The following is a 22448-nucleotide window of genomic DNA, read 5'->3' as shown; positions in this document are numbered from 1 at the left end:
ATCAGATAAGATGTCCCTGCTCAAGCAGGTAGACAGGAAGCAAAAAGAGAAATTTCAACTTCCTGTACCCTTTGTTCTTCTCAGGCATTCAACAGATTGGATAATACACAACTTCATTGGGGACAGGAACAGCAATCTACTGAGTTCACAGATTCAAATCATACCCTCATTTGGAAAACATCCCTTATACACACTCAGAAATAATGTTTAACCTGAGTACTTTATTGCCCATCAAGTTGACACATCAAATTAACCAATGCAAGTAATAGAACATTTAGCTCAGACTTGAAATAATGAGTTTGAGGTACCAATGGAACACTAAAAAAAAAAAAAAACTCTTGTCACTTGTGGCTCCATTCTGTGCTTCAAGTGGTGTAGAAATATTTTTAATATTCCCATTTTTAAGCTATCATACCAATTCTGTGCTTTATTAATTTTATTATCTAGGGTATTTTTCTTAACCTTTCTCAACCTGACTTTCCTAATGTGTTGGAAGGAAAACCTCATAGACTAGTGAAAGGTAGATAACACGTATACTGACCTTACATAGTTCCTGGCACGTGACAGGTACTAAGAAGGGATAGTTAGCACCACCATCATTATCCAGAGATGAGTCCAAATACAGACTCTGTCATTTACTAACTATGTGATGATTTAATATCTAAAACTTTGATTAGCTCATCTACAAAATGGGAATAATACAAAACTATTGCATATGGTTGTTATAAAGACATACAAAATGATCTGGGTATAGACCCCTTAAGAGGCCAGTACTAATAATTCCCACATAAATTTGTTGTGAAGGAAGTTTTTAAATGTAAGACATTCATTATGGTGGCTGGTATACATTCAAGACTCAATGAATTTTAGCTATCATTACTATTATTACTACTACTGCAATTGCATTAGGTAGACACTTTCTGTCACCCCTTCATCATGAGATCTTTGAAAATCTTCTTATTACCTATCTCACTTAGAAAATTAGATAGATGGATAGATATAGATACATAGATGTGTTAAAATACAAACCGAAGATCTCTGAAGGGAAGTTTGCTGTGTGTGTAAGAAACTTAAGGCTATTTGGACTTAAAGTTAATATTGAATAATATGTACAGAGTAATTCTTGAGAACCCTGAGGGACTAAGGAAGAAAGAAGTTCTGATGAGTTCAGTAGGTATTTCCTCATAGCAGATGGGAGAATCCAGGAAAGGACACAAAAGGAGAGATCAGTGATCCAAAATGATACTTGTTACAGTACCAAGGATGGACAAAGTTACAGGAAAGAGGGACTTGTTAAATAGTGCTAAATGGTACATAAAGGCCAGAGAAAGAGGTAATCTTTGCCAAGTATGGGGTAATTGGTGACCTTTGAGAGAATGGTTTCAGAAAAAGAACCATGGGTGGAATCCAAATTCCAAGGAACTGAGGAATGAGTGGGTGGAAGGAAAATGGAAGCTATGATGGCAGCCTACTTTCTAAAGACATTTTCCAAAGAACAGAAGGAAAAACAAAGGGCAGTAACTGAGAAGGTGGCATCCAAGGGGAGGATGTTTAAATGAAAACACCATCCAGAGAGGTTCTCAGTAAAATAAGATCCTAGCAAAAGCCAGTGAGAATGGGCATAGAACCCAGGCTCAGCCTTGTAATGGCAGAAACTCACATGTGAATAAGGAGTTCTAAGAGATATTGAGACAGAGAAAGTGAAATCGCACAGGTCTTCATCAGATATCTTGGTTCTTACTGGTAAATGAGAAAGTCACTTTTAAATTCTGAGAGATTTCCCAAAATGGTATGGCAACTGAAGGATAGCGGAGCCATTATAGCAGGTTGAGAGCTGGTTAGAGCTGCATAAAATAATTTCTGGGAAGTAATGTGAGCTTAGTTGAAAATAGACACATTTAATTGCTATGGAAACAATGACTTTCCCTAAAAATGTTCAGAGCAAAATAGCATATTTTTCATTATTTTGACCTTGAAAATACTAAGACAGGAATGACAGAAGATAAAAATGGCAAGGAATACCGTGTGGTGGTGGTTTAAGAGTATATTGCTTAAAAACAAACAAAAAAGGAGTATATTGCTGACATGACTTGGTACATTATGACATGACAAATGAAGCTAGAGGATAAACTAAAAGAGAGATCAAGGCATAGATGGACACCATTGAATTAATAACAAGTTCAATGATCATGAAGAAATGGGGGACTTGAAGCCAAGATCAGAATACAGATTTTCTGGAAGTGAGGCAACATCAATGAGATGAGGTCTAGGGAGGCCTTGCCAGGTGGTGGATGTGAGAGTGGAGCTTCTGTTTGAGGACGTCCAGAACACAGCAAGGAAAGACTGTGTAAGAATATGGCCCAGGGGGTATACACAGGAGCTTTGCAGTCAGAGAGGCCTAGCTCCAAGTCCCAGCTCTGCCATTCTCCAGTGGGGTGACCTGTGAAGGTTATTAAACCTTTCCACATCTGTTTGTTTTCTAATCCATAAAAAGGGAGTCATGAGTTCCTATTTTTTAGAACTGTTGTGAGGATCAAATGAGATAATACATAGTGTTTTGCATTTGACACCTAATAAGCATAGTTTTTATTAATATAAATATAATATAGTTTTTATTAATATGTTACTTTCTATCACCTTTGTTTATCATTGATGTGGATTAAGATGGAGAGGATGATGGTAGATGGAGTACAAAAGTCTATGGGGAAGTCACCAAAATTTTGAGGTTAGTGGATGACTGAGTAAGAAAGATTAGAAAAGCTAATAAAAATATGTACTATAATAAACATTGAATATCAAGAAAAAGAAAGGAAGGAAGGAAGGAAGGAAGAAAACAGCAGCAGCAATCCCTGGGTAGAATTGCTCCAAAGTCTAAGCCATTGACTTAATGATATCTTGAAAAAAAAAACAACCAACCAACCACAAACAAACATATTCTTTCTTGTTTGTTGGCGTGTACTCTTAGGCTGGTTACTATCATACTCCCCAATATTGTACCATCAGTTTCAGATATTCTTAGGGAACGAATTTAGGGCAATATTGGTGGATCTCTCTGGAATGTGAAGGGGCTGGCACCTACTCATTTCTATTGGGGATTAAGACAGCAGGGAAGTACTACTCTATATTTTGTTATACAAATGATGTTGCAGGGGGTGCCCTCAGAAGATTCCTTATTATGCATATGTGAATTCCATATTATGCATATGTGAAGGAATAATAATTCCTTATTATGCATATGTGAATTCCATATTATGCATATGTGAAGACTGCTTATATCAGTCTAACCACAAGTAGCTAGACCAACCAAATAATCATAAATATGACCACAGATGAAGTTAAGTGCTATGAGGTTCTCTGAAAGAAGACCTGAATTAGGGGAAACCTTTCAGGGAGATGTATAATAGCTTCCAAAGAGCACACATTTTAAACATTTAGGTAAAAATGACATTAACACTTTATATTATTAGTAGCATATAAAAATATTTCCTTCCTTTTACCCAGATTTTGATGATATCAAACTTTAAATATTTGCTAACCTGTTAGATGAAAAATGTATCTTATTGTTCTTTCAGTTATTCATTTTCCTGATTACAAATGAGTCTGAGTATCTTTTCAATGGTTTGTGGGTCATTTCCTTTTAATTTTTATGAGTTTCTTGTTCATAACTTTTGATTATTATTCCATTTGACTGTTCATGCTTTCCTAATTTGTAAAAATTCTTAATGGAATCTGGATTCTAATCCTTTGATTGCTATTCATGTCTAGCTTTTAAATAGATGTTTGTTGTAGGAAATGTCTGTTAATTTGCACAGAACTTTTTGCTCCTTTGGATTCATAGGCTGGTTTACTGATAGTAACTGATTGATCCATTTCCAAAGGCGACCTTGCCCAAAGTCAATTATAGGAAGCCCTCTACAACGGTGTTTTTTAAAGCATGAGGAAAGAAAGCCTTAATGCTCAAATGCTTTCCACCTCATGAGACTGATGACATAGCTGAAATCCCCATTAGTCATTCCTTAGGGACTTTCTGAGAACTTGGATTTTAACTGGGTGACCGGTGTTATTATCTTGTTGAGACAGGATATTAGCTTATTAACACATTAACAGTGATTATGTTCTTTTATTAAATGTTTTGCTACTCTTTTCTACAGGGTAGAAAAAGAATGTGGAGGGAATAAGATGTACAGATCAAGTAAGGAATGTTTGAAACACAGTGCAAGGTCCATGCTATTAAAGAATTTTTATGGAGGGCTCTAAGCAATGAGGAAGAAGTTTCAAGGCAAATTTCTCTTTCTCAGGAAGAGAGAGAGGAGAAAATCAAATTAAAGTTTGATTTTTTTTTTTTCCTAGAATCTTCAGCCCTCTAGTATTTGGGCTATTTGATATTGATATTAAACTGTGATAGTTTCCCATTGAAATTAGGTGCTATTTTGGTTACTCCCTTTTAAAAAATAAACTTAAATAATCAGTTCTATAGTTATGATTCGACAAATCCTTTTGAACTTCCCTCACAAAAGAGTCCTGTGATAGAAAGAATCCTTTGAGATTTAAAATGAAGGAATTACAAAGAAGGAGCATAAAATGCTTGTCCTCTAACTGGGGGTGCAGCTCAGTGTAGAGTGGTTGCCTAGCATGTGGGAGGCCCTGAATTAGGTCCCCAGCACCACCAACAAAACAAAACAAAACCTGCAAACCAATGGTGTGTTAGGATTTACCCTATTTTTTAAAAGTGGTTTTAGTCAAGAAAGTAGATGCTGATGAGTTATATGTAAGCTCTTATGTTTTGAAACACATTTTAAAAATTTGTATGTGAAGCTGTTGCTTGGATGGTGGCTGACTAAAGTTATCAATCAAAATGCTAAATCATGAATTTGGTCGTATTGTTAATAACAAAGGCTGGTGCCTTGGTGCACACCTGTAATCCAGGAGGCAGAGGCAGGAGGACCACAAGTTCAAGGCCAGCCTGGGTGACTTAGACCCTGTCTCAAAATTAAAAAAAGAGCTGGGATGTGGCTCAGAGATAAAATACTACTGGGTTCAATCCCCATTACCAAAATAAATAGAAACAAAAAGGTCCTAGGGTATAGCTTAGTGGTAAAGCATCCCTGGGTTGTCCCCAGTACTCCCCCACTAAGTCAATCCCAAATAAGCTGGTCTAAATATCTCCAAATATAGTTCCAAATCTTCTTAAAAACGAGCTTTATTCCTTTTTTTTTTTTTTTTTTTTTTTGCCTTTATCCCATTTCTGTGGTCATGAATGATCTAGCCTCTAGCACATTTCTTCTCTGGCTACTTCTTTAAAAGTCACTAACCAACCATTCACTATGAAGAAGTTAGGAGAAGAGAAAAATTTCCAAGGGTGAAAATGGGAGCAATATTCATTCATTATTTAATAAATATCTACAGACTGCTTATATCAGTCTAACCACAAGTAGCTAGACCAACCAAATAATCATAAATATGACCACAGATGAAGTTAAGTGCTATGAGGTTCTCTGAAAGACTGAAAGAAGACCTGAATTAGGGGAAACCTTTCAGGAAGAACCAAAACACAATCTGGGAACTGAAAGAGGAAGAGGGGTTAAGAGGTGAAAGAGTGGGTAGTTTGCCATGGATAGAACATCATAGCTATGGCAGAACATTTATAGCTTCTGTTGCAGGGGGAAGCACAGTGTTCAGGAAACTGGGAGGGAAGGGGATACATCCACAAGTTAGGGGGATTTGGTAATGATTTTGTTAAGTGCAGATAGTTCACCTTCAGCAACCCAAGACATATTGGTTGTATTTGAACTCATGATCCCATCTGAGACTTGTCTGCTCTGCCTTTTTCCTCCCTTCATAGGCTGCCTTATTATTAAGACAGCAGAGTACTTCTGAAGGACAGGCCCAGGGTTACTTGAGAAAAGACTAAAAACAAATAACAACAATGAAAGATGGAGATATGCAAATGTTTGGTCATGCTGTGTCCCAAAGCATGATACTCAGGGGACAAAAAAAAAAAAGATTATTACAGTCCATTCCTGTGCTATTTAATTGTGATGTATAATATTAGAGAGTACACACTGTACCAAATACTAATGTGTACAACGATATTTATTTAATCCTCACAAACAGCCCTATTATGCCCATTTTGAAAATGAGAAAACTGAGACACAAATTCAAGGAAGGATGGCTAGTATTAGCAAAGGGAGACGGGAGCTGACTATGGGCAGTCCAGCTCCAGAGGCCACACAGGCTCCTAAGCTTTCAGTATTCCCTGCTCATTAGTCTGATTGGTGAGGGCCTTGTTGTTTCATAAAACCTGCTCTATTTTCCAAGTTCCATTCATTGATTCGTTCACTGCTTTTTTCTCTTCAAACCTTTGCTGTCACTTTCCTGCCCTCACTCTGCTGATGACTGTGTGTGTGAAAGGTGGCTGTCTTTCCTCTCTACTATTCTCTTCCTCCTTCTCAATAAAGTCCCCTGTGACACATCAGGAAAGTAAAGTCTTCATGACAACATGATACAGTCACTGAATTAGCATAATAGGGGAACTCTTGATGGAACTGTATAAGGGCAACTAACACTAAAACTGCCTTTTCTTTGACCAAAAAAAAAAAAAAATGCAAATGAAAACATGACAGTAATTTTGTGGCTAATTAACATAGAATACTGAAGATATGCAGCAAGCTGCCACGTTAACTCTAGACTCCTGAAACCCTAGACTCCTGAAACCGGTAGTATAAAAACACCTCTAAGGCAGCTTTGAGAAGGGATTATTCTCAATCCTGTTGAAATCACCACTAAAGTAATTACAACAGAAAAAAGAGGGACCATTTTCAACACAGTTGCAGAATTTTTATTTACATTAAGTATTTGTGATTTTCTTGGCATACTTTTTTCCTTTCTTCCTTGAACTTTATGAGAGATTATGTTTCAAGTCGACCTCGCTCTCATTTGAGTTCAAGTCAAATTCCACAGTGTTTTTTTTTGGATAAATGATTTTCCCTGAAGCCAAAAGGAGTTTCCTCTGCATGTATTGAGATCTAAAGAAGCAGGATTACCTTTTATCACTCATATCACTCCTTTGTTCCTACCCCTATTTTCTTTCTCTATCTCCCTCAGCAGATAACAAAGCACTTTTTTAGAACTTTCCACAGTGCCAACCACTGTTCTAAGCACTTCACACCTTTTCACACCTGTGAATATATGGTAAAGTACAGGTGTCCAGATTCAAGAAGTTTGGGAGACTGATGCTGAAGTGTGTGGATTTCTTCTAAATGCTTCTAGTCTCTCTGCAAATGGGAAACAAGGCTGTACACATTTTTACAGTAAAGTAAATTGAAGCACAAAGAAGATAATCAGTTTGCTCAGGATCACACAGCTGCTATGTGGCAGAACCAGGATTTTAACCTGAGCATTCTGACTTTAGAGTCTGTTCTCTGGTCTTCATGTACTGCTGCAAAACTCCTCCCTGCTTAAATTAAACTCTACACCTCCCCCTGCCTGTACTTAGGCAGCTGTACACAACTGAAGAAAAACAACCATGTTCACTGTTTTTCACTTCAAACTTACACTTTGCAAGAACCTGCTCTATTTTCCAAGTTCCATTCATTGATTCCTTCACACCTTTTTTCTCTTCAAACCTTTGTTGTCACTTTCCTGCCCTCACTCTGCTGATGACTTGTATGTGTGGGAAAGGTGGCTATCTTTCCTCTCCAGCCTAAGGGTCAGAGTGACACTTTGATAATAAAAGACAGGCTAAGAAGAATAAAGCACAACAGACTTATTTAATCAAAGTTTCACATGAGATAGGAGCCTTCAGAAAGGAATATCCAAAGATCCAGGGAAAAATGGTACATTTTTCTGTTTACACTGAATGAAGGATCAATCAGATAAAAAGGGTATGATGTAGTGGTAATTAACTGAGAGGAAACCCAGCAAGACCTGTCTGTCCAGATTCTTCTTGGCATTCCTTCCTCTTGGTACAGGGCAGGGCCCCTTCTGGAATGAGGGTCTTAAATCTACTATTAAACAAGATAGTTCAGAGAATTTATGGCCAGCTCTCATACAAAGGTAGTGAAAGTTAATATTTCTAGGATTTATGGGTGCCTTTGGGGAAAAGGGGTTTCTAATTTCTATGACCCAACATAGGGAAGAGGAATTCTGGTTCCTACAAAGCAGAAGAAGGGTAGGAGAAAGTCAACAAGTGACTCTGAGGTCATTCCAATGTTCTTTAGTTCAAAGTACTCCACATGTCAAAGTGCCATACTTTGGGGAATCATTTTCTAAATCCAATACTTGTTTTCCATTTTCTTGAGGAAATGAAACAATTAGAAGAAACCTTCCATGTGTGTCCACCACTGCATCTACTGACCTACTGCCATTGGATCCCATATCTTCTGCCTACCCTTTTATCAAGGATCAATGTCTCCTGTCTAAATCCAATAGTCTCTTATGCACTGGATTCCATGATCCTGTCCCCTTACCTTCTCTAACATCTATCATAAATTTATCTTCTCTCCTGTATCAATGTTCCTATACTTGATAAATCACTCCCAATTAGATACAGATATTCTGTAATATGTATTATCTTAAAAACAAAAGAACTTTAGGTTTCCAGTCCAGCATGGAAAGAGGTTGGAAGTTGACACCCAAACAAGTAAAAACCTGAACTTAAAACTCATCAATTTTTAGATCCATTAGAGAAGCACAATCACAGGGCTACCTGCTACCTCCAAAACTGGGGAGATAAACAAGTAAATACAGAGAATCAAACACACCAGAAGGAGAAATCCCAGAGAAGAACTTCCAAGGGAACCAGTACTGGAAGGAAAATCGAAATTACCCAATTGATGGAAGCTCTAGGTAGACTTCAAATCTGAGAGTTAAAAATGACCAGGGAACTCAGTTATGGAAGAACTCCCACACTTATACCTCCAGGGTCTCAACTGGTTCTCACAGTAAATATTAAAGAAAAGTCTCATGCTTCCAGCAGGGGGAAAAGAAAAGGATTTTGAAGTATTCCAAAGTAATGTGTTCTTAACATTCTGACCATAATGGAAATCTGTTTACCTGAGCTTAACTTGCTGAGGTTTGATCAGAGCAACACTGACCTATAGGAAGGAAAACACCCAACTCCAGCTCACTCTAGACATCCTGTTCTACCTATGGGGAAGAAAATTGAGAAGCACTTGTGAAATTCACATTTCAGAGACACAGGCTCTCCCAAACACTCAAACCTATTCATAGGACTGTAGAATCTTCCCTCTCTCCACACACCTCACCATCATACCACCCAAGGCCTCTTTATCGCAATTCTTTTTACTCCCTATGTTCTGGCTTGCTATCGAGAAAAAATTACAAAACACATTAAAAGTAAAAAAAATTTAAAAGCAAGATCAGTTTAAAGAGACAAAAAAGCATCAGAACCAGATTTAGATATAGCAGGGATGTTGGAATTACCAGATCAGGAATTTAAAATAACTATGATTAATATGCCAAGGACTCTTATTGATAGACAGTATGAAGAACAGATGAATAATAAAAGCAGAGAGATGAAATTTTATAAATTAAAAAATGCCAGATTAAAAACACTGTCATAGGAAGGTTAAATAAAAACTTATTTTTCTTGTTCAAAATTGATCTAATAATAACTTGTTCAAAATAACAGCATTGATGTACTGTTATATATGCATAATATGTGCACATATACATAAAAACATATGCATGCTTATGCACGAGTAAAATGAATGATAGAATTGATATAAGGGGATAGGAGGAAACAATTATGATCTGTTTGCTTTAAAAGGTACATCAACTATCTGTGAAGTGGTATGCTGTTATTTTAAAATGGATTTGGATTAGTTGTAAATGTACACTGCAAACTCTAGTGACCACAGAAAAAAGTCAAACAAAATTAAGAAAAGAGATAAAACGGAAGAATAGAATGTTCAAATAAAACTACAGAAGAATCAGTGTCTGGCAAGGGCCTAATGGTGGATGGCATCGGAGCAGGAGCACATGTGGTAGCCAGAGATTCCATTACCAAAACAGGAAATCAGCACGAGGGTCCAGGGTCAGCCCTTTTTATGAGAATCCTGTCTTGAGAACTAACCCAGGGTTCCATGAGAACTACCTTGACCCCTCTGGAGGACAGTGAGAATGATCTTACACTAGGCTGCACCTCTTAAAGTTCCTCTAGACTGTAACTCTGAGGCCCAAGTCTCTTAACAAATGAACTCTTTGGGGTGCAAATCCCATCCAAACCATAGCAACAAATATACTCCTTCCTCCACGACCTTTGAATTTGGGTTCCCTTTGCCTGGAATGTCCAGAAGCCTGAACTGTAGGATAATCCCAGATTATCTGTAAAAATTTCTCCTTATCCCCTCCCTCTTGCCTTCTCTGGCACATCTTTCTTTCTTTTTTTTGTTTTTTATTTTTATTTTTTTTTTATTGTTGGTTGTTCAAAACATTACATAGTTCTTGATATATCATCTTTCACACTTTGCTTCAAGTGGGTTATGAACTCCCATTTTTAGCCCATATACAGATTGCAGAATCACATCAATTACACATCCATTGATTTACATATTGCCATACTAGTGACTGTCATGTTCTGCTACCTTTCCTATCCTCTGCTATCCCCCCTCCCCTCCCCTCCCCACCCCTCTTCTCTCTCTACCCCCTCTACTGACCTTCATTTCTCCCCCTTGTATTATTTTTCCCTTTCCCCTCATTTCCTCACAAAGAATTTTTTTTTTTTTCTTTTGCAAGCCAGGGTTGCTAAAAGAGGAACCAGCTTGTGGATCAAGACAACACTACAAACTAGTTTCTTGATGAGATCCTTTGATAGTCTAGATTAAGCCTTGTCTAATGATAATTCCACCCTTTGACTCAGCTATATAAGGTAATCAAGCCCACTAGAGCATACTGTAATATCTGGGAAATTATTCAAACAACCTGTAAAGCTACGTTAATGGAAAATCTCTCTACTGGCATATTTTAATCATAATTATTACTGAAATTTAACGTGGTCTAAATGTATAATGATTAGTATTAGAGAAGTGTAATTAAAGGATGGATATGGCTTAATCTTTTCTTCAGGAAACATTACTGTGTCATATAATATGAATAAAAAGAAAAGAGGGAAAAGGAGACAAAAGAAAGGGAGCAGACAATTATAAATGGTCTGCCCTTGAGCTAAGTGCTTCACATACATTTTCTTCTTCAAAACCAGGCATCCCCAGGGTGAATCTTTTTTTTTTTCACACTTTACAGATGAAGAAGGTCTGAGGTTAAGGTCATCCAACTATTAAGGAGAGTCAGAATTTTTAAGTTGGCTTGTGTTACTCCACAACCTATTCTCTTGCCATTTTCACCATGCTGGGTTTGGTCTTTAAATCTTTCTACAACAAATAAGTCTTGTCTATTGAGTCAGTAAGTGGAGCCAGAAACCAAGTGGAAAAAAAAAAAAGAAAAAAAAAAGAGTTCTTTTCAGTCTGCAAATGTCAAGGGTGATAATATGTAGTTGCATTCTTACCATCCAGCTTTAAAATCCTGCAGTTCAGGCTTCTGAAAAAATATGAAGGGAAGAAAATTGCCATCAGCACTTCTACCAAATTAAAGAATGATGAAATGTTACTGCACATAGTCACAGTATCTCATTGGATTTCCTGGAATCCGGTCTAAGATGGTGAAGGATATGCATCAATTATGAATAGGAAATATTAGCTCACCTGTTCTCTGTTCTTGCCAGATGCAGTGAAATTTAGTATCTAACATAAGGGATTTAGAGTCCCCCTGATCCTGCTTTTTAATGGACAAATAATTTTGAAATAGCATATGTCTAAGAAATTATGATTATTCACTTTTACATTTAAAGCATACACATTAAAAAGATTTTAAAAAATATACAATTTCATATTTGACCCAGGAGAGCTTAAACTATAGAAAAAAAATCTAGTTAATTCATTCAAGTCAACATAATTTATTAAGTGCCTTTGAACTCTGTTGGATACTATATACAAAGAAAGCATGGTGTACTCAAACTAGTCCATAGTCTTTAAAAATCCTTTAGGGACGCCTCTTCTTTTGTGAGCTCCCAGGCAATGCAAAAGCTATTTGGGATGAGCTATATTCTGGGCACAAAGAAGTCATTTAAGTTGGCCAGCTCAACCCCTTCATTGAGCAAGGAGAACTGAAATAAGGGCACAGTATTCTTTCTCAATTCTTTGTACAGCCAACCTACATTTAATCCTTTAAATATCTTCCAATTTATCTTGCACATTATTTTTAATCTATGCCATAATAGTTTTACACATTCCCAGTTATTCAAAGATACTTAGATATAAAATTTTCTAATAATTCTTCTGAATACATGTATAAAAATTTAACATTCTAGCATTTTGTTCGGACACCTGTGCTACAAGGTTTATTGCTATTCTTGCTCCTTCACTTTGATATCTGCCATTTTCCTTTTACATTCAATGTTGACTTCGTTTGTTGCTGAAAATGTCCTCAGTCTCATTCAGCATTTTGTGCTATGCCAAGAACATGTTTTAGTCGATATGTATCTTTTTGTTTCTATTTTCTCAAGAATTTGCAATAGTAGTTGCTCTCCATTTGGGGCCACCAGAGTGTTATGCTTCCTTTCCTATAACAAGGCTGTTATTCATGGTGTTATATCACACAGTTGGAAGATTCCAAGAAAAAGTTTATTCAAGTCCAAGTCAACCACACCTTCCCATACACATATACACCAGTGTCTGTACATGGATGAGAAAAACACTTGCAGCTACAATGCAGCTGGAGAAGGAAGAAGAATGACACATTGGCTATGAATTTTTACTTGTGAGGCCAAAGGGCCCTTCTGCCTGCACTTCTATACTCTCTAATCCACTCTGGGCTTCTGAATGTCCAGATTCAACAAACCCTTATCAGTACTGGCAGCCATACCTTGCCTGCATGGTTTCTGGCATTTGGGTGGGGCATCTATCCATGTTATGACTACCAAGACACCAGCAATTTCCAGGGACCCTTCTTAGCAAGGGATCAGGACTACTAGGTGAATTTGTTCTTCTTTTATATCCATATATCCAGTTATAGGACATACCACTTTTATCAGTTTGTGGTTGTGCATAATTTTGGTGGTACCGATTGAAGAAGCATAGAGAAACACTTCCTCTTCCTGTGTTCAAATGTCAGACCACAAAACATATTTACGGTACCATCTTCTACTTTAATGAGAAATATTCTTGAAGAAAATCCTAAAGTAATGGTTCAAAGACATAAACAATTGATAGAAATTAACTTGAAATTTGCATGTTGCATGTGTAAAAAATTCAAGTATATATTTTGCATATTAATATTACACATGCATAGTTTATTTCAAAAATTTCCTTGTTAATTAGTATTGTTTATTCTTTCTGGATTATCTAAATCAATAAATATAAAAGCATTTCTCTTATATATAGGCTCAAATTATACAAGTTTGAATTAGACATTTTTAATAACAATTCTGTTTGTAAGTTATTGCTGACACTAGCTCATGCCATCAAATAAAAGAAAAAAACAAATTCTCAGTTTTGTTAAGCATTTCAACTTATTTTCATTTATTCAACACTCGTGCAGCTACTTTGTGCCAAGCACCACTAGTATTAGGGTTAAAAGTTTAAAAACAAAAAATCCTGCCAGATGCAGTGGTGCATACCTATTATCCCAGTGAACCAGGAGGCTGAGGCAGGAGGATCCCAAGTGTTTTTAAGTATATATGGGTATGCCACAATGAAACACATCATTCTGTATAAGTGATATGCACCAATAGAAAATACTAAAAAAATTTACAAAATAAAACAATAAGATTAAAAAAAAATCTTAGCAGAATCTAAAAATCTGGTCATTTTGGAAAGAATTCCAAGCCATGAGATTACTTTAATTTTAGCAATGTTGACTATGAAAGTTTGGTTTTGAAGTTTAAAATCCTAAATCTTAATTATGGTTTCCTTATGCCTAGAATATTTTCAACCATTAAATCAGAAACCTCTCACCACTCTTCCTATCTTCGTGTTTCAATTATACTGAACTAGTTTAATGGTCTTCAAATGAGCCATGCTCACACTTCTGTACTTCTGCTAATTCTGTTAGAACACCATTCTCACTCATTTGGCCCATTTCAACTTGCATTTCAAGTTTTAGTTAAAGGATTATTATTTGTGTGATCCTGTCTTGAACCTCCTTGTTACTTTTTGCATATGCTCTTCCAGCATATTGTGTATATTATTGTCACACTGAAAATCATCCATTTATTATTTTTTTATCTTCCCTATTAAGCTGGGGTCTTAAGGAGACAGGATCTATCTATCTATCTATCATCTAATTATCTATCCATCCATCCATCCATCCATTGTACTAGAATTGAACTAGGGGTGCTTTACCACTGGGTCACATTCACAATTCCTTTTTTAAAATTTTGAGATAGGATCTTACTAAGTTGCTGATTCAAGTGGTTTATTCTTTGTACTAACCAATTCTCCATGTGAAGCAAGGAAGTTGGTTTCATGCAATTAATGGTATGTACGTACGACAGTACATTATTAATGGGGACATTTTGATCATTTTAATCAAAATGTTCTAGTTATAAGAACTCCTATGACTAGTTTCCTAAGAAGGAAAGCATGAGTAGATCTAGCAATACAATGCGTATATTTGTTAAATGGCTAATCTGCTTGCTTTAGGAGGTCAGTGGTATCATCGCACAATCCTTTTGGTCATGGAGTTCAGTATTCATATTGAATGGATCTGTTGTAACTTGCAGATCCATTGCCCAGAAGTGAGTAGACCCAGATACTCTTCTAATTAAATCATAGTAAAACTGCTTGTTATATTGGTAATCACAATAGCCCCACAGTATATTAGCTAAGGTTAGGAATCATAAAGAGCTATTCATAAAATAGAGCTCTTGGCAAAGCTCTTTAAACTGACTGGGATTCAATTCTGATTCTGATGCTTACTGACTATGTGATCTTGGGTCATTTTCTTAACCTTTCTGAGCTTCATTTACCTTTACTGTAAAATTGGGATCTGTTAGTCAGCTTTCTGTCACTTTGACAAAATACCTGTGATGAACAACTTAAAAGAAGAAAGATGTGTCTCATGGTTCCAGAATCTATGGTCACTTGGCCTTGTCACTTTGGGCTTGTGGTAAGGCAGAACATCATGGTAGGAGTACACAGTGGAACAAAGCTGCTGACTTCATGGGAGCTGAGAGGCAGGAAAGAAAGAAGATGGACCAAAGTCCCAATACTCCTTTCAAGGGCATGACCCTAGCTACAAAAAACTCCCTCCACTAGGCCCCACCTCCTGAAAGTTCTACCAGCTCCCTGAAGCATTATTAGGTGGGGACCAAGTCTTCAACACACGAGTTCTTGGGAGATACTTAAGATCCTAACCCTAAGAAGGACTAACAGGATTCAGATCAAAGGGTGGTCTATGAAGAATACATAGACGATTATGGAAAGAATTTAATTTAGCACAATGACTGGGACACAGTGCTCAGTATATGTAAAAATGCTATCATCATCACCATTGTCAACTATCATTATCATCACTATTAATACTTCTACATAAGATCATTACTCTTGTTCAACTCTGGTTTGGACCCAGTAAAGAAAAATAAAATCTAAACTTAACGATTTTGATTATTGATTAACAAAATCCAAATAGATTAAAAGAAACTTCAAAGCACTTCAAGTGTCCACAATTATTCTAATATCTTCAGTTTTCACAATTGCATTTACAATAAAATGTGAATATAAATACACACACAGACACACAATATAAACATAATAAATTTAGAAATTTAGGACAAATTGAACCATAAGAGAAATTGTTTAATATGTTAAAAGAGTGTGAATATAGCTATATAGTTGGATTTTTGTTTTTTTTTCGGGGGGTGGTTCTGGGGATTGAACCCGGGGCCTTCCACATGGTAGGCAAGTATACATACCCATCCAGCCTTTTTTAAAAATTTGAGACAAAGTCTGTCTCATTGTGTTGCCCAGGCTGGACTAAAACTTGAGATCCTCCTGCCTCAGCCTGCCAAATTGTGGGAATTACAGGTGCACCTATTTTGGATTTTTTTAAAATCCAAAATTAAAATGTTAAGTATTTTCCTATCTTTAAAACTATATTCAGCTGAGCATGGTGGTGCATGCCTGTAATCCCAGCAACTTGGGAAAAAGGACTGGAGATGTAGCTCAGTGGTAGAGTACCCTTGGGTTTAAGCCCAGTACTGGGGAAAAAAATATCCCACCATAATGGGGAACAATATTGAGATGTAGAATTGAGTGATTTTAATTTTCTTTCTATATTTTCCAAAGTTTATACAATAAGCACATTTTAAACTTTTAAAGTATTTTTAGATAAAGATTTTATCTTGTCTTTCATACATATGCACATATAAATATACATACATAATTTTTTCTTTAGGATATATCCTATTGCAAAATAATATAAATAACATAAACAAAGCAGAAGTGATATACACAAAGCAGAAAGCCAACTCAATATATGAAAATCAACTTAATACTCCATATTAACAGAATAAATGACAAAAACTATATTATGCCTCAATGCAGAAAACACTTTGGCCAGAACTCAATACCCTTAAAAAATTTCAACAAACCAGAAATGTGAGGAAACTATCTCAAGATAATAAGCTGGACTGGAAATGCAGTGCAGTTGTAGAGTAAATGTGCTTACTAGGATGTACAAGGTTATGGGTTCAATCTCCATTGCAAAACGAAACAAGAAAAAAGAAGTAAGGAAAGCCATATATGAAAAGCCCACAGTTAATGTACCGAACAGGGAAGGACTAAAAACTTTTCTGCTACGATTAAGAACAAAAGCAAAAAAATGGCCACTCTTACTGCTATTATTCAACATAGTACTAGCCATTCTAGGCAGAGCAGTTAGACAAGAAATAAATGGCCTCAAAATTGGAAAGGAAGAAGTAAAATTATGTTTGTTAACAGAAAACATGTCTTTTAAAATATTTTTTTTAGTTGTCAATGTACACAATACCTTTATTTTATTTTTATATGTTGCTGAGGAATGGAACCCAGTGCTTCACATATGTGAAGCAGGTGCTCGACCACTGAACTACAACCCCAGCCCACATAACAGGATCTTATATGCAGAAAACCATAAAAGATTCCAAACCACGCCCCACCGATTTCAGCAAGTTGAATGAAACAAAATTAACAAACAAAAATCTCTTATTTTTATATTCAAACAATGACCAACCAAAAGGAAATTAAGAAAACAATCCCATTTGCTACAGCATTAAAAAATGTGAAAAACTTATTTACCAAGGAGGTGAAAGACTGGTACACTGAAATTCTGCATATAAAAATTCAAAAGGAATTAAAGATCCCAATGTAAGAACTAAAACTCTGAATTCCTAGAAGAGAAAATCTTTGAAACACTGGACATTATGACACCCAAAGCATAGGCAACAAAAGCAAACATTGACAAATGTGACTATCAAATTTCTGGGCATCAAAACAAACTGTGGTGTGAAAAGGTAAACTGTGGAATGGAGAAAATATTTGCAAGTCATATATCAGAAAAGAGGCTGATGTCCACAATATAAAACGAACCACTATAACTTCAATAGACAGTTCTCCAAAGAAGACATGCAAGCCTGGTGTGGTGGTGCACACCTGTTATTTCTGTGGCCGAGACTGAGACAGGAAGATCACAAGTTCAAAGCCAGCCTCTGCAACTTAGCAAGGCCCTGTCTCAAACTAATTAAAAAGGGCTGAGGGATATGGCTCAATGGTTAAGCACCCTTGTGTTTAATCCCTGGTACCAAAAAAAAAAAAAAAAAAAAAAAACCCAAAATAAAAGACATACAAATGATCAATAAGCATATGAAAGGAGGGAAATGCCTATATCACCTTATACCCATTAGTATGGCCACTATCAAAAGAACAGAAATTAACATGTATTGAAGGGGATAAAAAAAATTAGAACCATTACACACTGGTCTTTGGAATGTAAAGTGGTGGAGCCATCATGGAAAATAGTATGAATTGCCTTGACCTGTTACCAGAACTAGTCGCTGAGAGGGATGGAGAAAAGACAAACAAAAAACAAAGACAGAAAAAACTGGGGCTAGATGGTTCAGCCAACCTGATGGAGGAAGACTGACCATGAGGAAGCTCAGCATACGTATTATATAAGTTTTATCATTAAAAGGGTTATTGTGGGAAAGTTTCTTCAAAGCAAGTAGAGCCAAGGTCATAAGTAAGAACAGATCAATTATCAGCATGTGACCATAACTTTTTACCCCAGATCATCTGGCGCCTGAAACTCAAGGTTAAGAACTGAATACCTCTGTGGCTGGCACAGAATCTCCCACTGAACAGGGCATCACCAATAACAACTGGGCTATGTCCATTGGCAACTTCGCACTGAGAGCTCTCCAGAGGGGCATCACCTCTGTCATAGGATAATTTGAAACCCATAATTCAGTCACTACTTTGACAATGGATGTTCCTCAAAAAGTTGAAATGTATATTAAGAAACCTTCAGGGTCAGGGTTTTTACATCCCTTCCCTTCTACCAAAGACAACTACTGTTAATAGATCTGTGACTTCTTTTTATAAAAGAAACAGATGCATGTACTGTACACACCATTATACTTTTACAATTCTCTACTTGACTTTTATTTTATTTTTTTTGTGGTACTGGGGGATTGATTCTGGGGCCTCACACAGCTAAGTAAGCACTCCACCACTAAACAATACCCCAAGCTCACCCTATTTAAAAATTACTCAATAAAGTATCAAGGTCATCTTCTCATGTCAATATATAAAATATTTCCAAAGGAATGAACACTTTAATGACAAAAATTTCAATAATCTCATTAACAAATAGTCATTGCCTAAATATATAACATTAAGGGGGAGGGTATTTAGTGAGTGAGTTCTTGGCCACAAGAAAACACCACTTTATAATAAATGTTAAGATGTACACTTAAAGAAGGTAGAACAAGCATGTGGTAATGGCCATGTAAACTTTTGGTTCCCAGTTTTTTGGCAATCAAAGATGCCTTCATGGGAGTTCATCTTCAGAATTCAAGGATAGAAAGGATTTTGGAATGTGGAGACTGGAAGACTAGGGAAGAGGAAGACAATATTTTCAAATTGAAGCTGGTAGATAAGACATACAATATTGTAGTATGTGATAATAGCTACCAGATTCTTAATGCCTTTGTTCTAAATACTTGCTACTATGTACCTAGGAACTACCCTTCTCTCTCTCTCTCTCTCTATATATATATACACATATACATACATATATATATATACTTATACATATATATCACACTCCATTTTAGCCTCACAATTGAGTAATAAACATTTTAATTACTACTTTCTATGGAGGTCACTCAAGATCAAAAAAGTTAAATATTATATTGTGAATTACCTGACTAAAGAAATGACGAGGTAGGAAAGAGAGGCTGGGACCAACCATTAAAGATGACTTTAAAGAATATTTAGATTCTCTTTATTAGGCAATTTAGAGCCACTGAAAAATTATAAAAAGGGAACACTCATGACTAAACCTAGGCTTTAAGAAGATAAATCTGGAAATGCTTTAGATGGATTAGTTCTAGAAAAGAAAGGAATGGGCTAGATTAATTATGAGTATGGTGACCATATGTCATATTTGCAAGGGCAGTCCTAGAATAAGTATGAAAAAAGCCTTCTTCCAATCCATAGTGCCATTTTCACACTCAAAAATGTCCTTGGTTTGGGAGATAATTATGTGACTAATTTTTGAAGGGAGATGACAGTCTGGATAATATAGAATAGTGGACATGTGAATGAATGGAAATGAGGATGAATAACGAAATCTAAGTAACAGAGAAAAAAGAAAGGAAAAAAAATGGGACAAAAGTTTTAAAAAAGAAAATGGTGATTTGAGTTTGGAATCTGAGATACTAGCAAGATATCCATGTTGTTGTCTAGTAAATAGCTTAGTGGAAATGTGAGGCTGGAGAGATACAGCTACCCATAAGGAAATGATTACTGAAATCATGAAAGTGAGAATGCCAAGGGACAGAGAATAATCAAAGATAGCAAAAAGCCTGCAGGACAAGGAAGCTCTCTTTAGAAAAACCTTCAAATTATAAGTACCAAATGAGGTTAAAGAGAGTTTGTAATTACTTGACCATCTTTAGCAAGGTCAAAATTATCAAATGCCCAGGTGGAATGCTGCATTTGAGAGTAGCTGGTCAGAAAAAGGGCAACTTCACAACCTGTATCCTGCTAATTACTCTTTCACGCCATTTTTATCAACTTTATTCTTGTGAATGTGAACTTATGAGTGGTATGTTATAAATGAATATTTAGCCCATGACTAGAAGGATTGATACAAGAAGGAAACACAATAGTAAGCAATAAGGGTCACTCAACTGAATTTTCTGTCACATATGTAAGAATGTTACTATTTCCCACATAATTTTCCATAGACCATCAATCTCATAATAGTCTCTCACAATATCAATAATGACAGGAAGACTAAAATACAGAATTTATCTTTATATTATCACTGTATTCAGAACAGAATGGTATAACTGCCAAGTGGCTTAGTGTCAGCATGTGAAAACCTCTGAATTACTGTTTCATTTACATAAGGATGTACATCCCACCCAGGAAAGGCAGGTACCCCAAAATAGTAGTATACAGAATTGGAACATATATATGACTAGTTTAAGACTGCTGTGATGAATAAAGGAAAAAAGTGCATTTAAAAGGTTTATATTTTGTATGGCAAATTCATATTCTTTTGCCCTAAAAATAAAGTCATATGGAAGCATAACAAATGCAAAAGTGACTGTAATGAAATTTAAATTAGCAGGAGTACCAGCAAATTTACCATGCTTGTCTTTTTAAAGTTTTGATGCTTTAGTAATTACCAGTAACATCCGTAATCTACTACAATTTAATTAGAAACAGTGATTTCAAAGTTTTTATGCATCTTTTCCCTCATTTAACAAAATTCACTTTTCAGAGGAAAAACTGTATATTAAAGTATACCATATATTTCTTCACATATCTTAAAACAAATGGTTCAGTCCACTGAGACTGTATTAAACTGATGAAAGAAAAATACAGCAAGACAATAAATCTTCTCAAGCAATTTAAATACATCACAAACCTTAAGCCTACTGTCAAAGAGACAAAGTACAGTGACTCAGCTACAAATCTGAAAAGTAGACAATGTGTTTTTAATACCTGCTTGGAAAAGAACTATGTATGTATCCAGTTAAGAATTCAGAATCTTTGCCAATATTGAGAAACAAATTCAGGCAGCTGTTGGAATTTGCAAGATGCAGAATTTATTATTCATGAAGACAACCAATTTTTCCAGGTTGGCACTGAGCCTTTCAAATATAAACAGATAATTTTAATATAGTCACCATGGGAAGCTTGCTCTTTGATGGTAAAGCACATTCAGTTATAAGTTGTGGAGAGTTAATAAATGACTGGCTAGAATCTTGCCAGACACTATTTGATATTATTAATGGTCTCATTTGCCTTTTTGAAAAAGCACTGCAATATTCATGGTAAAAAAATTTCTAAGTCAGGTGTAGCCTATAGCCCTAGCTACTTGATAGGCTAAGACAAGAGGGCTGCTTGAACCCAGGAGTTCAAGACTAATGTGGGCAACATAGAGATTAAAACCTTACTGGCAATAGGTTTCCAGCATATCAGTCTATTTAGATGCTGAGTAGTTTTTTCTTTCCCAGGATCATTATACAGCCAAATGATTATATCAATGATGTATTCTGAGGTTGAGACAAAATAGAATGTCATATTGTTTGTTCCTTTAATTTCTGAAATTTAGTTTTCAAGTCTAAACAAACTAAAGGTTGTTATCACTTTGAAGTGTTTCCCCTATATATAATGATGCTCCTATGAGACTGTTGAGCTAAAAAATTCCTATCATCTAGTGGTGTCATAGCTGTTGTAATGTTAACACAAGGCATCACACATATGTTTACACATATGTTTACGGTGATGCTGTTATAAACAAACCTATTGCAATGGCTGCTGCATAAAAATACAGCACATGCAATTATGTAAAGTATATAATATTTATAAATTTACTACACTGTACTTTAGAGTACATTCCTTTTTATTAAAAAAAGTTCATAGTAAAACAGTACACTGGCAGCATTCTTATGTATCTCGTTCACATCCAGGTGGCACTTTGATCAACCTATACCATCTAGGTTTCTATAAGTACACTCTTGTGATGGTTGCATGATGATGAAATTGCCTAATATGTATCTCAGAATGTATACCTGTCATTAAGCAATGCATGACTATATTTTTATATATTCTTTAGTTATCCTTAATATTTTAGTTTCTATAAAGTTTAGTAGGATT

The sequence above is a fragment of the Marmota marmota genome, unplaced genomic scaffold, assembly GCF_001458135.2.
Source record: "Marmota marmota marmota unplaced genomic scaffold, marMar, whole genome shotgun sequence".
NCBI classification, from domain to species: Eukaryota; Metazoa; Chordata; class Mammalia; order Rodentia; family Sciuridae; genus Marmota; species Marmota marmota.
Note: the sequence above shows the minus strand (reverse complement) of the source record.